The sequence below is a fragment of the Phyllobates terribilis genome, unplaced genomic scaffold, assembly GCF_046119375.1.
Source record: "Phyllobates terribilis strain yellow unplaced genomic scaffold, ASM4611937v1 Scaffold_109__1_contigs__length_5621821, whole genome shotgun sequence".
NCBI lineage: Eukaryota > Metazoa > Chordata > Amphibia > Anura > Dendrobatidae > Phyllobates > Phyllobates terribilis.
In genome coordinates, this window is record NW_027362869.1 from 532,585 (window position 1) to 549,731 (window position 17,147).

The following is a 17,147-nucleotide window of genomic DNA, read 5'->3' on the forward strand; positions in this document are numbered from 1 at the left end:
GACTCATTGGGTGAAACGCTCTGGAACTGAAATCGGATGCGCTTACAGACATGCTCCCCTCTCTGAAAGTCTGAGACATGTGTGAAAATTTTCTAAGTCCAGAAAAAAAAATATTTTCAACTTTTTTTCAAATTTACCCACAAGGGATATATATTTTACCCACACATTTGGAGCCCTCCTGGGATGCCCTCTAACATACTATAACCTCATTTAGCGGAGATTTTCACAAAAAAGTGAAATTTTCAAAAAGTCAAAAATTTTTCCAAAAAACTACTAAGTATGAAGGACTCATTGGGTGAAACGCTCTGGAACTGAAATCGGATGCGCTTACAGACATGCTCCCCTCTCTGGAAGTCTGAGACATGTGTGAAAATTTTCTAAGTCCAGAAAAAAAAAAATTTTCAACTTTTTTTCAAATTTCCCCAAAAGGGATATATATTTTACCCACACATTTGGAGTCCTCCTGGGATGCCCTCTAACATACTATAACCTCATTTAGCGGAGATTTTCACAAAAAAGTGAAATTTTCAAAAAGTGGAAATTTTTCCAAAAAACGACTAAGTATGAAGGACTCATTGGGTGAAACGCTCTGGAACTGAAATCGGATGCGCTTACAGACATGCTCCCCTCTCTGAAAGTCTGAGACATGTGTGAAAATTTTCTAAGTCCAGAAAAAAAAATATTTTCAACTTTTTTTCAAATTTACCCACAAGGGATATATATTTTACCCACACATTTGGAGCCCTCCTGGGATGCCCTCTAACATACTATAACCTCATTTAGCGGAGATTTTCACAAAAAAGTGAAATTTTCAAAAAGTCAAAAATTTTTCCAAAAAACTACTAAGTATGAAGGACTCATTGGGTGAAACGCTCTGGAACTGAAATCGGATGCGCTTACAGACATGCTCCCCTCTCTGGAAGTCTGAGACATGTGTGAAAATTTTCTAAGTCCAGAAAAAAAAAATTTCAACTTTTTTTCAAATTTCCCCACAAAGGATATATATTTTACCCACACGTTTGGAGCCCACCTGGGATGCCCTATAACATACTATAACCTCATTTAGCGGAGATTTTCACAAAAAAGTGAAATTTTCAAGAAGTCAGAAATTTTGCAAAAAACGACTAAGTATGAAGGAATCATCGGGTGAAACACTCTGGAACTGAAATCGGATGCGCTTACAGACATGCTCCCCTCTCTGGAAGTCTGAGACATGTGTAAAAATGTTCTAAGTCCAGAAAAAAAAAATTTCAACTTTTTTTAAAATTTCCCCCCAAGGGATATATATTTTACCCACACATTTGGAGCCCTCCTGGGATGCCCTCTAACATACTATTACCTCCTTTAGCGGAGATTTTCACAAAAAAGTGAAATTTTCAAAAAAGTGAAACTTTTTCCAAAAAATGACTAAGTATGAAGGAATCATCGGGTGAAACGCTCTGGAACTGAAATCGGATGTGCTTACAGACATGCGCCCCTCTCTGGAAGTCTGAGACATGTGTGAAAATTTTCTAAGTCCAGAAAAAAAATTTTTTTCAACTTTTTTTCAAATTTCCCCAAAAGGGATATATATTTTACCCACACATTTGGAGCCCTCCTGGGATGCCCTCTAACATACTATAACCTCATTTAGCGGAGATTTTCACAAAAAAGTGAAATTTTCAAAAAGTGGAAATTTTTCCAAAAAACGACTAAGTATGAAGGACTCATTGGGTGAAACGCTCTGGAACTGAAATCGGATGCGCTTACAGACATGCTCCCCTCTCTGGAAGTCTGACACATGTGTGAAAATTTTCTAAGTCCAGAAAAAAAAAATTTTTCAACTTTTTTTCAAATTTCTCCCCAAGGGATATATATTTTACCCACACATTTGGAGCCCTCCTGGGATGCCCTCTAACATACTATAACCTCATTTAGCGGAGATTTTCACAGAAAAGTGAAATTTTCAAAAAGTCAGAAATTTTGCAAAAAACGACTAAGTATGAAGGAATCATAGGGTGAAACGCTCTGGAACTGAAATCGGATGCGCTTACAGACATGTGCCCCTCTCTGGAAGTCTGAGACATGTGTGAAAATTTTCTAAGTCCCGAAAAAAAATTTTTTTCAACTTTTTTTCAAATTTCCCCACAAGGGATATATATTTTACCCACACATTTGGAGCCCTCCTGGGATGCTCCTAACATACTATAACCTCCTTTAGCGGAGAGTTTCACAAAAAAGTGAAATTTTCAAAAAAGTGGAAATTTTTCCAAAAAACGACTAAGTATGAAGGACTCATCGGGTGAAACGCTCTGGAACTGAAATCGGATGCGGTTACAGACATGCTCCCCTCTCTGGAAGGCTGAGACATGTGTGAAAATTTTCTAAGTCCTGAAAAAATAAATTTTTCAACTTTTTTCAAATTTCCCCACAAGGGATATATATTTTACCCACACATTTGGAGCCCTCCTGGGATGCCCTCTAACATACTATAACCTCAATTAGCGGAGATTTTCACAAAAAAGTGAAATTTTCAAAAAGTGGAAATTTTTCCAAAAAACGACTAATTATGAAGGACTCATCGGGTGCATCGCTCTGGAACTGAAATCGGATGCGCGCACTGACATGCTCCCCTCTCTGAAAGTCTGAGACATGTGTGAAAATGTTCTAAGTCCAGAAAAAAAAAATTTCAACTTTTTTTCAAATTTCCCCCCAAGGGATATATATTTTACCCACACATTTGGAGCCCTCCTAGGATGCTCCTAACATACTATAACCTCCTTTAGCGGAGATTTTCACAAAAAAGTGAAATTTTCAAAAAAGTGTACATTTTTCCAAAAAACGACTAAGTATGAAGGACTCATCGGGTGAAACGCTCTGGAACTGAAATCGGATGCGGTTACAGACATGCTCCCCTCTATGGAAGTCTGAGACATGTGTGAAAATTTTCTAAGTCCAGAAAAGAAAAATTTTTCAACTTTTTTTCAAATTTCCCCACAAGGGATATATATTTTACCCACACATTTGGAGCCCTCCTGGGATGCCCTCTAACATACTATAACCTCATTTAGCGGAGATTTTCACAAAAAAGTGAAATTTTCAAAAAGTCAGAAATTTTGCAAAAAACGACTAAGTATGAAGGAATCATGGGGTGAAACACTCTGGAACTGAAATCGGATGTGCTTACAGACATGCTCCCCTCTCTGGAAGTCTGAGACATGTGTAAAAATGTTCTAAGTCCAGAAAAAAAAAAAATTCAACTTTTTTTCAAATTTCCCCCCAAGGGATATATATTTTACCCACACATTTGGAGCCCTCCTGGGATGCCCTCTAACATACTATAACCTCCTTTAGCGGAGATTTTCACAAAAAAGTGAAATTTTCAAAAAAGTGAAAATTTTTCCAAAAAATGACTAAGTATGAAGGAAGCATCGGGTGAAACGCTCTGGAACTGAAATCGGATGCGCTTACAGACATGCACCCCTCTCTGGAAGTCTGAGACATGTGTGAAAATTTTCTAAGTCCAGAAAAAAAAAAATTTTCAACTTTTTTTCAAATTTCCCCAAAAGGGATATATATTTTACCCACACATTTGGAGCCCTCCTGGGATGCCCTCTAACATACTATAACCTCATTTAGCAGAGATTTTCACAAAAAAGTGAAATTTTCAAAAAGTGGAAATTTTTCCAAAAAACGACTAAGTATGAAGGACTCATCGGGTGCATCGCTCTGGAACTGAAATCGGATGCGCGCACTGACATGCTCCCCTCTCTGAAAGTCTGAGACATGTGTGAAAATTTTCTAAGTCCAGAAAAAAAAATATTTTCAACTTTTTTTCAAATTTACCCACAAGGAATATATATTTTACCCACACATTTGGAGCCCTCCTGGGATGCCCTCTAACATACCATAACCTTATTTAGCGGAGATTTTCACAAAAAAGTGAAATTTTCAAAAAGTCAAAAATTTTTCCAAAAAACGACTAAGTATGAAGGACTCATTGGGTGAAACGCTCTGGAACTGAAATCGGATGCGCTTACAGACATGCTCCCCTCTCTGGAAGTCTGAGACATGTGTTAAAATTTTCTAAGTCCAGAAAAAAAAAATTTCAACTTTTTTTCAAATTTCCCCACAAGGGATATATATTTTACCCACACATTTGGAGCCCTCCTGGGATGCCCTATAACATACTATAACCTCATTTAGCGGAGATTTTCACAAAAAAGTGAAATTTTCAAAAAGTCAAAAATTTTTCCAAAAAACGACTAAGTATGAAGGACTCATTGGGTGAAACACTCTGGAACTGAAATCAGATGCGCTTACAGACATGCTCCCCTCTCTGGAAGTCTGAGACATGTGTTAAAATTTTCTAAGTCCAGAAAAAAAGAATTTCAACTTTTTTTCAAATTTCCCCACAAGGGATATATATTTTACCCACACATTTGGAGCCCTCCTGGGATGCCCTATAACATACTATAACCTCATTTAGCGGAGATTTTCACAAAAAAGTGAAATTTTCAAAAAGTCAGAAATTTTGCAAAAAACGACTAAGTATGAAGGAATCATCGGGTGAAACACTCTGGAACTGAAATCGGATGCGCTTACAGACATGCTCCCCTCTCTGGAAGTCTGAGACATGTGTAAAAATGTTCTAAGTCCAGAAAAAAAAAAATTTCAACTTTTTTTCAAATTTCCCCCCAAGGGATATATATTTTACCCACACATTTGGAGCCCTCCTGGGATGCCCTCTAACATACTATAACCTCCTTTAGCGGAGATTTTCACAAAAAAGTGAAATTTTCAAAAAAGTGAAAATGTTTCCAAAAAACGACTAAGTATGAAGGAATCATCGGGTGAAACGCTCTGGAACTGAAATCGGATGCGCTTACAGACATGCGCCCCTCTCTGGAAGTCTGAGACATGTGTGAAAATGTTCTAAGTCCAGAAAAAAATTTTTTTTCAACTTTTTTTCAAATTTCCCCAAAAGGGATATATATTTTACCCACACATTTGGAGCCCTCCTGGGATGCCCTCTAACATACTATAACCTCATTTAGCGGAGATTTTCACAGAAAAGTGAAATTTTCAAAAAGTCAGAAATTTTGCAAAAAACGACTAAGTATGAAGGAATCATAGGGTGAAACGCTCTGGAACTGAAATCGGATGCGCTTACAGACATGCGCCCCTCTCTGGAAGTCTGAGACATGTGTGAAAATTTTCTAAGTCCCGAAAAAAAATTTTTTTCAACTTTTTTTCAAATTTCCCCACAAGGGATATATATTTTACCCACACATTTGGAGCCCTCCTGGGATGCTCCTAACATACTATAACCTCCTTTAGCGGAGATTTTCACAAAAAAGTGAAATTTTCAAAAAGTCAGAAATTTTGCAAAAAACGACTAAGTATGAAGGAATCATCGGGTGAAGCACTCTGGAACTGAAATCGGATGCGCTTACAGACATGCTCCCCTCTCTGGAAGTCTGAGACGTGTAAAAATGCTCTAAGTCCAGAAAAAAAAAAAATTCAACTTTTTTTCAAATTTCCCCCCAAGGGATATATATTTTACCCACACATTTGGAGCCCTCCTGGGATGCCCTCTAACATACTATAACCTCCTTTAGCGGAGATTTTCACAAAAAAGTGAAATTTTCAAAAAAGTGAAATTTTTTCCAAAAAACGACTAAGTATGGAGGAGTCATCGGGTGAAACGCTCTGGAACTGAAATCAGATGCGCTTACAGACATGCGCCCCTCTCTGGAAGTCTGACACATGTGTGAAAATTTTCTAAGTCCAGAAAAAAAAATATTTTCAACTTTTTTTCAAATTTACCCACAAGGGATATATATTTTACCCACACATTTGGAGCCCTCCTGGGATGCCCTATAACATACTATAACCTCATTTAGCGGAGATTTTCACAAAAAAGTGAAATTTTCAAAAAAGTGAAAATTTTTCAAAAAAACGACTAAGTATGAAGGACTCATCGGGTGCATCACTCTAGAACTGAAATCGGATGCGCGCTCTGACATGCTCCCCTCTCTGGAAGTCTGAGACATGTGTGAAAATTTTCTTAGTCCAGAAAAGAAAAATTTTTCAACTTTTTTTCAAATTTCCCCACAAGGGATATATATTTTACCCACACAATTGGAGCCCTCCTGGGATGCCCTCTAACATACTATAACCTCATTTAGCGGAGATTTTCACAAAAAAGTGAAATTTTCAAAAAAGTGAAAATTTTTCCAAAAAACGACTAAGTATGAAGGAATCATCGGGTGAAACGCTCTGGAACTGAAATCGGATGTGCTTACAGACATGCGCCCCTCTCTGGAAGTCTGAGACATGTGTGAAAATTTTCTAAGTCCAGAAAAAATAAATTTTTCAACTTTTTTCAAATTTCCCCCCAAGGGATATATATTTTACCCACACATTTGGAGCCCTCCTGGGATGCCCTCTAACATACTATAACCTCATTTAGCGGAGATTTTCACAGAAAAGTGAAATTTTCAAAAAGTCAGAAATTTTGCAAAAAACGACTAAGTATGAAGGAATCATCGGGTGAAACACTCTGGAACTGAAATCGGATGCGCTTACAGACATGCTCCCCTCTCTGGAAGTCTGAGACATGTGTAAAAATGTTCTAAGTCCAGAAAAAAAAAAATTTCAACTTTTTTTCAAATTTCCCCCCAAGAGATATATATTTTACCCACACATTTGGAGCCCTCCTGGGATGCCCTCTAACATACCATAACCTCCTTTAGCGGAGATTTTCACAAAAAAGTGAAATTTTCAAAAAAGTGAAAATTTTTCCAAAAAACGACTAAGTATGAAGGAATCATCGGGTGAAATGCTCTGGAACTGAAATCGGATGCGCTTACAGACATGAGCCCCTCTCTGGAAGTCTGAGACATGTGTGAAAATTTTCTAAGTCCAGAAAAAAAAATATTTTCAACTTTTTTTCAAATTTACCCACAAGGGATATATATTTTACCCACACATTTGGAGCCCTCCTGGGATGCCCTCTAACATACTATAACCTCATTTAGCGGAGATTTTCACAAAAAAGTGAAATTTTCAAAAAAGTGAAAATTTTTCCAAAAAACGACTAAGTATGAAGGAATCATCGGGTGAAACGCTCTGGAACTGAAATCGGATGCGCTTACAGACATGCGCCCCTCTCTGGAAGCCTGAGACATGTGTGAAAATTTTCTAAGTCCAGAAAAAAAAATTTTTTCAACTTTTTTTCAAATTTCCCCACAAGGGATATATATTTTACCCACACATTTGGAGCCCTCCTGGGATGCCCTCTAACATACTATAACCTCATTTAGCGGAGATTTTCACAAAAAAGTGAAATTTTCAAAAAAGTGAAAATTTTTCCAAAAAACGACTAAGTATGAAGGACTCATCGGGTGCATCGCTCTAGAACTGAAATCGGATGCGCGCTCTGACATGCTCCCCTCTCTGGAAGTGTGAGACATGTGTGAAAATTTTCTTAGTCCAGAAAAGAAAAATTTTTCAACTTTTTTTCAAATTTCCCCACAAGGGATATATATTTTACCCACACAATTGGAGCCCTCCTGGGATGCCCTCTAACATACTATAACCTCATTTAGCGGAGATTTTCACAAAAAAGTGAAATTTTCAAAAAGTCAAAAATTTTTGCAAAAAACGACTAAGTATGAAGGAATCATAGGGTGAAACGCTCTGGAACTGAAATCGGATGCGCTTACAGACATGCTCCCCTCTCTGGAAGTCTGAGACATGTGTAAAAACGTTCTAAGTCCAGAAAAAAAAAATTTCAACTTTTTTTCAAATTTCCCCCCAAGGGATATATATTTTACCCACACATTTGGAGCCCTCCTGGGATGCTCCTAACATACTATAACCTCCTTTAGCGGAGATTTTCACAAAAAAGTGAAATTTTCAAAAAAGTGAAAATTTTTCCAAAAAACGACTAAGTATGAAGGAATCATCGGGTGAAACGCTCTGGAACTGAAATCGGATGTGCTTACAGACATGCGCCCCTCTCTGGAAGTCTGAGACATGTGTGAAAATTTTCTAAGTCCAGAAAAAATAAATTTTTCAACTTTTTTTCAAATTTCCCCCCAAGGGATATATATTTTACCCACACATTTGGAGCCCTCCTGGGATGCCCTCTAACATACTATAACCTCATTTAGCGGAGATTTTCACAGAAAAGTGAAATTTTCAAAAAGTCAGAAATTTTGCAAAAAACGACTAAGTATGAAGGAATCATCGGGTGAAACACTCTGGAACTGAAATTGGATGCGCTTACAGACATGCTCCCCTCTCTGGAAGTCTGAGACATGTGTAAAAATGTTCTAAGTCCAGAAAAAAAAAAATTTCAACTTTTTTTCAAATTTCCCCCCAAGGGATATATATTTTACCCACACATTTGGAGCCCTCCTGGGATGCCCTCTAACATACCATAACCTCCTTTAGCGGAGATTTTCACAAAAAAGTGAAATTTTCAAAAAAGTGAAAATGTTTCCAAAAAACGACTAAGTATGAAGGAATCATCGGGTGAAATGCTCTGGAACTGAAATCGGATGCGCTTACAGACATGAGCCCCTCTCTGGAAGTCTGAGACATGTGTGAAAATTTTCTAAGTCCAGAAAAAAAAATATTTTCAACTTTTTTTCAAATTTACCCACAAGGGATATATATTTTACCCACACATTTGGAGCCCTCCTGGGATGCCCTCTAACATACTATAACCTCATTTAGCGGAGATTTTCACAAAAAAGTGAAATTTTCAAAAAGTCAAACATTTTTCCAAAAAACGACTAAGTATGAAGGACTCATTGGGTGAAACGCTCTGGAACTGAAATCGGATGCGCTTACAGACATGCTCCCCTCTCTGGAAGTCTGACACATGTGTGAAAATTTTCTAAGTCCAGAAAAAAAAAAATTGTTCAACTTTTTTTCAAATTTCTCCCCAAGGGATATATATTTTACCCACACATTTGGAGCCCTCCTGGGATGCCCTCTAACATACTATAACCTCATTTAGCGGAGATTTTCACAGAAAAGTGAAATTTTCAAAAAGTCAGAAATTTTGCAAAAAACGACTAAGTATGAAGGAATCATAGGGTGAAACGCTCTGTAACTGAAATCGGATGCGGTTACAGACATGCTCCCCTCTCTGAAAGTCTGAGACATGTGTGAATATTTTCTAAGTCCAGAAAAAAAAATATTTTCAACTTTTTTTCAAATTTACCCACAAGGGATATATATTTTACCCACACATTTGGAGCCCTCCTGGGATGCCCTCTAACATACTATAACCTCATTTAGCGGAGATTTTCACAAAAAAGTGAAATTTTCAAAAAGTCAAAAATTTTTCCAAAAAACGACTAAGTATGAAGGACTCATTGGGTGAAACGCTCTGGATCTGAAATCGGATGCGCTTACAGACATGCTCCCCTCTCTGGAAGTCTGAGACATGTGTGAAAATTTTCTAAGTCCAGAAAAATAAGTTTCAACTTTTTTTCAAATTTCCCCAAAAGGGATATATATTTTACCCACACATTTGGAGCCCTCCTGGGATGCCCTCTAACATACTATAACCTCATTTAGCGGAGATTTTCACAAAAAAGTGAAATTTTCAAAAAGTGGAAATTTTTCCAAAAAACGACTAAGTATGAAGGACTCATCGGGTGAAACGCTCTGGAACTGAAATCGGATGCGCTTACAGACATGCTCCCCTCTCTGGAAGTCTGAGACATGTGTGAAAATTTTCTAAGTCCAGAAAAAAAAATATTTCAACTTTTTTTCAAATTTCCCCAAAAGGGATATATACTTTACCCACACATTTGGAGCCCTCCTGGGATGCCCTCTAACATACTATAACCTCATTTAGCGGAGATTTTCACAAAAAAGTGAAATTTTCAAAAAGTCAGAAATTTTGGAAAAATGACTAAGTGTGAAGGACTCATCGGGTGCATCGCTCTGGAACTGAAATCGGATGCGCTTACAGACATGCTCCCCTCTCTGGAAGTCTGACACATGTGTGAAAATTTTCTAAGTCCAGAAAAAAAAAAAATTTCAACTTTTTTTCAAATTTCCCCACAAGGGATATACATTTTGCCCACACATTTGGAGCCCTCCTGGGATGCCCTCTAACATACTATAACCTCATTTAGCGGAGATTTTCACAAAAAAGTGAAATTTTCAAAAAGTGATAAATTTTGCAAAAAATGACTAAGTATGAAGGACTGATCGGGTGAAACGCTCTGGAACTGAAATCGGATGCGCTTACAGACATGCTCCCCTCTCTGGAAGTCTGAGACATGTGTGAAAATTTTCTAAGTCCAGAAAAATAAGTTTCAACTTTTTTTCAAATTTCCCCCCAAGGGATATATATTTTACCCACACATTTGGAGCCCTCCTGGGATGCCCTCTAACATACTATAACCTCGTTTAGCGCAGATTTTCACAAAAAAAGTGAAATTTTCAAAAAGTCAGAAATTTTGCAAAAAACGACTAAGTATGAAGGACTCATCGGGTGCATCGCTCTGGAACTGAAATCGGATGCGCGCACTGACATGCTCCCCTCTCTGGAAGTCTGAGACATGTGTGAAAATTTTCTAAGTCCAGAAAAAAAAAAATTTTCAACTTTTTTTCAAATTTCCCCACAAGGGATATATACTTTACCCACACAATTGGAGCCCTCCTGGGATGCCCTCTAACATACTATAACCTCATTTAGCGGAGATTTTCACAAAAAAGTGAAATTTTCAAAAAGTCAAAAATTTTTGCAAAAAACGACTAAGTATGAAGGAATCATAGGGTGAAATGCTCTGGAACTGAAATCGGATGCGCTTACAGACATGCTCCCCTCTCTGGAAGTCTGAGACATGTGTAAAAATGTTCTAAGTCCAGAAAAAAAAAATTTCAACTTTTTTTCAAATTTCCCCCCAAGGGATATATATTTTACCCACACATTTGGAGCCCTCCTGGGATGCTCCTAACATACTATAACCTCCTTTAGCGGAGATTTTCACAAAAAAGTGAAATTTTCAAAAAAGTGAAAATTTTTCCAAAAAAAGACTAAGTATGAAGGAATCATCGGGTGAAACGCTCTGGAACTGAAATCGGATGTGCTTACAGACATGCGCCCCTCTCTGGAAGTCTGAGACATGTGTGAAAATTTTCTAAGTCCAGAAAAAATAAATTTTTCAACTTTTTTTCAAATTTCCCCCCAAGGGATATATATTTTACCCACACATTTGGAGCCCTCCTGGGATGCCCTCTAACATACTATAACCTCATTTAGCGGAGATTTTCACAGAAAAGTGAAATTTTCAAAAAGTCAGAAATTTTGCAAAAAACGACTAAGTATGAAGGAATCATCGGGTGAAACACTCTGGAACTGAAATCGGATGCGCTTACAGACATGCTCCCCTCTCTGGAAGTCTGAGACATGTGTAAAAATGTTCTAAGTCCAGAAAAAAAAAAATTTCAACTTTTTTTCAAATTTCCCCCCAAGGGATATATATTTTACCCACACATTTGGAGCCCTCCTGGGATGCCCTCTAACATACCATAACCTCCTTTAGCGGAGATTTTCACAAAAAAGTGAAATTTTCAAAAAAGTGAAAATTTTTCCAAAAAACGACTAAGTATGAAGGAATCATAGGGTGAAATGCTCTGGAACTGAAATCGGATGCGCTTACAGACATGAGCCCCTCTCTGGAAGTCTGAGACATGTGTGAAAATTTTCTAAGTCCAGAAAAAAAAATATTTTCAACTTTTTTTCAAATTTACCCACAAGGGATATATATTTTACCCACACATTTGGAGCCCTCCTGGGATGCCCTCTAACATACTATAACCTCATTTAGCGGAGATTTTCACAAAAAAGTGAAATTTTCAAAAAGTCAAACATTTTTCCAAAAAACGACTAAGTATGAAGGACTCATTGGGTGAAACGCTCTGGAACTGAAATCGGATGCGCTTACAGACATGCTCCCCTCTCTGGAAGTCTGACACATGTGTGAAAATTTTCTAAGTCCAGAAAAAAAAAAATTTTTCAACTTTTTTTCAAATTTCTCCCCAAGGGATATATATTTTACCCACACATTTGGAGCCCTCCTGGGATGCCCTCTAACATACTATAACCTCATTTAGCGGAGATTTTCACAGAAAAGTGAAATTTTCAAAAAGTCAGAAATTTTGCAAAAAACGACTAAGTATGAAGGAATCATAGGATGAAACGCTCTGGAACTGAAATCGGATGCGCTTACAGACATGCTCCCCTCTCTGGAAGTCTGAGACATGTGTAAAAATGTTCTAAGTCCAGAAAAAAAAAAATTCAACTTTTTTTCAAATTTCCCTCCAAGGGATATATATTTTACCCACACATTTGGAGCCCTCCTGGGATGCTCCTAACATACTATAACCTCCTTTAGCGGAGATTTTCACAAAAAAGTGAAATTTTCAAAAAAGTGAAAATTTTTCCAAAAAACTACTAAGTATGAAGGAATCATCGGGTGAAACGCTCTGGAACTGAAATCGGATGTGCCTACAGACATGCGCCCCTCTCTGGAAGTCTGAGACATGTGTGAAAATTTTCTAAGTCCAGAAAAAATAAATTTTTCAACTTTTTTTCAAATTTCCCCCCAAGGGATATATATTTTACCCACACATTTGGAGCCCTCCTGGGATGCCCTATAACATACTATAACCTCATTTAGCGGAGATTTTCACAAAAAAGTGAAATTTTCAAAAAGTGAGAAATTTTGCAAAAAACGACTAAGTATGAAGGAATCATCGGGTGAAACGCTCTGGAACTGAAATCGGATGCGCTTACAGACTTGCGCCCCTCTCTGGAAGTCTGAGACATGTGTGAAAATTTTCTAAGTCCAGAAAAAAAAATTTTTTCAACTTTTTTTCAAATTTCCCCACAAGGGATATATATTTTACCCACACATTTGGAGCCCTCCTGGGATGCCCTCTAACATACTATAACCTCATTTAGCGGAGATTTTCACAAAAAAGTGAAATTTTCAAAAAAGTGAAAATTTTTCCAAAAAACGACTAAGTATGAAGGAATCATCGGGTGAAACGCTCTGGAACTGAAATCGGATGCGCTTACAGACATGCGCCCCTCTCTGGAAGTCTGAGACATGTGTGAAAATTTTCTAAGTCCAGAAAAAAAAATTTTTTCAACTTTTTTTCAAATTTCCCCAAAAGGGATATATATTTTACCCACACATTTGGAGCCCTCCTGGGATGCCCTCTAACATACTATAACCTCATTTAGGGGAGATTTTTACAAAAAAGTGAAATTTTCAAAAAGTGAAAATTTTTCCAAAAAACGACTAAGTATGAAGGACTCATCGGTTGCATCGCTCTGGAACTGAAATCGGATGCGCGCACTGACATGCTCCCCTCTCTGAAAGTCTGAGACATGTGTGAATATTTTCTAAGTCCAGAAAAAAAAATATTTTCAACTTTTTTTCAAATTTACCCACAAGGGATATATATTTTACCCACACATTTGGAGCCCTCCTGGGATGCCCTCTAACATACTATAACCTCATTTAGCGGAGATTTTCACAAAAAAGTGAAATTTTCAAAAAGTCAAAAAATTTTCCAAAAAACGACTAAGTATGAAGGACTCATTGGGTGAAACGCTCTGGATCTGAAATCGGATGCGCTTACAGACATGCTCCCCTCTCTGGAAGTCTGAGACATGTGTGAAAATTTTCTAAGTCCAGAAAAATAAGTTTCAACTTTTTTTCAAATTTCCCCAAAAGGGATATATATTTTACCCACACATTTGGAGCCCTCCTGGGATGACCTCTAACATACTATAACCTCATTTAGCGGAGATTTTCACAAAAAAGTGAAATTTTCAAAAAGTGGAAATTTTTCCAAAAAACGACTAAGTATGAAGGACTCATCGGGTGAAACGCTCTGGAACTGAAATCGGATGCGCTTACAGACATGCTCCCCTCTCTGGAAGTCTGAGACATGTGTGAAAATTTTCTAAGTCCAGAAAAAAAAATATTTCAACTTTTTTTCAAATTTCCCCAAAAGGGATATATACTTTACCCACACATTTGGAGCCCTCCTGGGATGCCCTCTAACATACTATAACCTCATTTAGCGGAGATTCTCACAAAAAAGTGAAATTTTCAAAAAGTCTAAATTTTTTTCAAAAAACGACTAATTATGAAGGACTCATTGGGTGAAACGCTCTGGAACTGAAATCGGATGCGCTTACAGACATGCTCCCCTCTCTGGAAGTCTGAGACATGTGTGAAAATTTTATAAGTCCAGAAAAAAAAATTTTTCAACTTTTTTTCAAATTTCCCCCCCAGGGATATATATTTTACCCACACATTTGGAGCCCTCCTGGGATGCCCTCTAACATACTATAACCTCATTTAGCGGAGATTTTCACAAAAAAGTGAAATTTTCAAAAAGTCAGAAATTTTGGAAAAATGACTAAGTGTGAAGGACTCATCGGGTGCATCGCTCTGGAACTGAAATCGGATGCGCTTACAGACATGCTCCCCTCTCTGGAAGTCTGACACATGTGTGAAAATTTTCTAAGTCCAGAAAAAAAAAAAATTTCAACTTTTTTTCAAATTTCCCCACAAGGGATATACATTTTGCCCACACATTTGGAGCCCTCCTGGGATGCCCTCTAACATACTATAACCTCATTTAGCGGAGATTTTCACAAAAAAGTGAAATTTTCAAAAAGTGAGAAATTTTGCAAAAAATGACTAAGTATGAAGGACTGATCGGGTGAAACGCTCTGGAACTGAAATCGGATGCGCTTACAGACATGCTCCCCTCTCTGGAAGTCTGAGACATGTGTGAAAATTTTCTTAGTCCAGAAAAATAAGTTTCAACTTTTTTTCAAATTTCCCCCCAAGGGATATATATTTTACCCACACATTTGGAGCCCTCCTGGGATGCCCTCTAACATACTATAACCTCGTTTAGCGCAGATTTTCACAAAAAAAGTGAAATTTTCAAAAAGTCAGAAATTTTGCAAAAAACGACTAAGTATGAAGGACTCATCGGGTGCATCGCTCTGGAACTGAAATCGGATGCGCGCACTGACATGCTCCCCTCTCTGGAAGTCTGAGACATGTGTGAAAATTTTCTAAGTCCAGAAAAAAAAAAATTCAACTTTTTTCAAATTTCCCCCCAAGGGATATATATTTTACCCACACATTTGGAGCCCTCCTGGGATGCTCCTAACATACTAAAACCTCCTTTAGCGGAGATTTTCACAAAAAAGTGAAATTTTCAAAAATTGAAAATTTTTCCAAAAAACGACTAAGTATGAAGGAATCATCGGGTGAAACGCTCTGGAACTGAAATCGGATGTGCCTACAGACATGCGCCCCTCTCTGGAAGTCTGAGACATGTGTGAAAATTTTCTAAGTCCAGAAAAAAAAATTTTTTCAACTTTTTTTCAAATTTCCCCAAAAGGGATATATATTTTACCCACACATTTGGAGCCCTCCTGGGATGCCCTCTAACATACTATAACCTCATTTAGCGGAGATTTTCACAAAAAAGTGAAATTTTCAAAAAGTTAAAATTTTTCCAAAAAACGACTAAGTATGAAGGACTCATCGGGTGAAACGCTCTGGAACTGAAATCGGATGCGCTTACAGACATGCTCCCCTCTCTGGAAGTCTGAGACATGTGTTAAAATTTTCTAAGTCCAGAAAAAAAAAATTTCAACTTTTTTTCAAATTTCCCCAAAAGGGATATATATTTTACCCACACATTTGGAGCCCTCCTGGGATGCCCTATAACATACTATAACCTCATTTAGCGGAGATTTTCACAAAAAAGTGAAATTTTCAAAAAGTGAGAAATTTTGCAAAAAACGACTAAGTATGAAGGAATCATCGGGTGAAACGCTCTGGAACTGAAATCGGATGCGCTTACAGACTTGCGCCCCTCTCTGGAAGTCTGAGACATGTGTGAAAATTTTCTAAGTCCAGAAAAAAAAATTTTTTCAACTTTTTTTCAAATTTCCCCACAAGGGATATATATTTTACCCACACATTTGGAGCCCTCTTGGGATGCCCTCTAACATACTATAACCTCATTTAGCGGAGATTTTCACAAAAAAGTGAAATTTTCAAAAAAGTGAAAATTTTTCCAAAAAACGACTAAGTATGAAGGACTCATCGGGTGCATCGCTCTAGAACTGAAATCGGATGCGCGCTCTGACATGCTCCCCTCTCTGGAAGTCTGAGACATGTGTGAAAATTTTCTTAGTCCAGAAAAGAAAAATTTTTCAACTTTTTTTCAAATTTCCCCAAAAGGGATATATATTTTACCCACACATTTGGAGCCCTCCTGGGATCCTCTAACATACTATAACCTGCTTTAGCGGAGATTTTCACAAAAAAGTGAAATTTTCAAAAAAGTGAAAATTTTTCCAAAAAACGACTAAGTATGAAGGAATCATCGGGTGAAACGCTCTGGAACTGAAATCGGATGCGCTTACAGACATGCGCCCCTCTCTGGAAGTCTGAGACATGTGTGAAAATTTTCTAAGTCCAGAAAAAAAAATTTTTTCAACTTTTTTTCAAATTTCCCCAAAAGGGATATATATTTTACCCACACATTTGGAGCCCTCCTGGGATGCCCTCTAACATACTATAACCTCATTTAGCGGAGATTTTCACAAAAAAGTGAAATTTTCAAAAAGTTAAAATTTTTCCAAAAAACGACTAAGTATGAAGGACTCATCGGGTGAAACGCTCTGGAACTGAAATCGGATGCGCTTACAGACATGCTCCCCTCTCTGGAAGTCTGAGACATGTGTTAAAATTTTCTAAGTCCAGAAAAAAAAAATTTCAACTTTTTTTCAAATTTCCCCAAAAGGGATATATATTTTACCCACACATTTGGAGCCCTCCTGGGATGCCCTATAACATACTATAACCTCATTTAGCGGAGATTTTCACAAAAAAGTGAAATTTTCAAAAAGTGAGAAATTTTGCAAAAAACGACTAAGTATGAAGGAATCATCGGGTGAAACGCTCTGGAACTGAAATCGGATGCGCTTACAGACTTGCGCCCCTCTCTGGAAGTCTGAGACATGTGTGAAAATTTTCTAAGTCCAGAAAAAAAAATTTTTTCAACTTTTTTTCAAA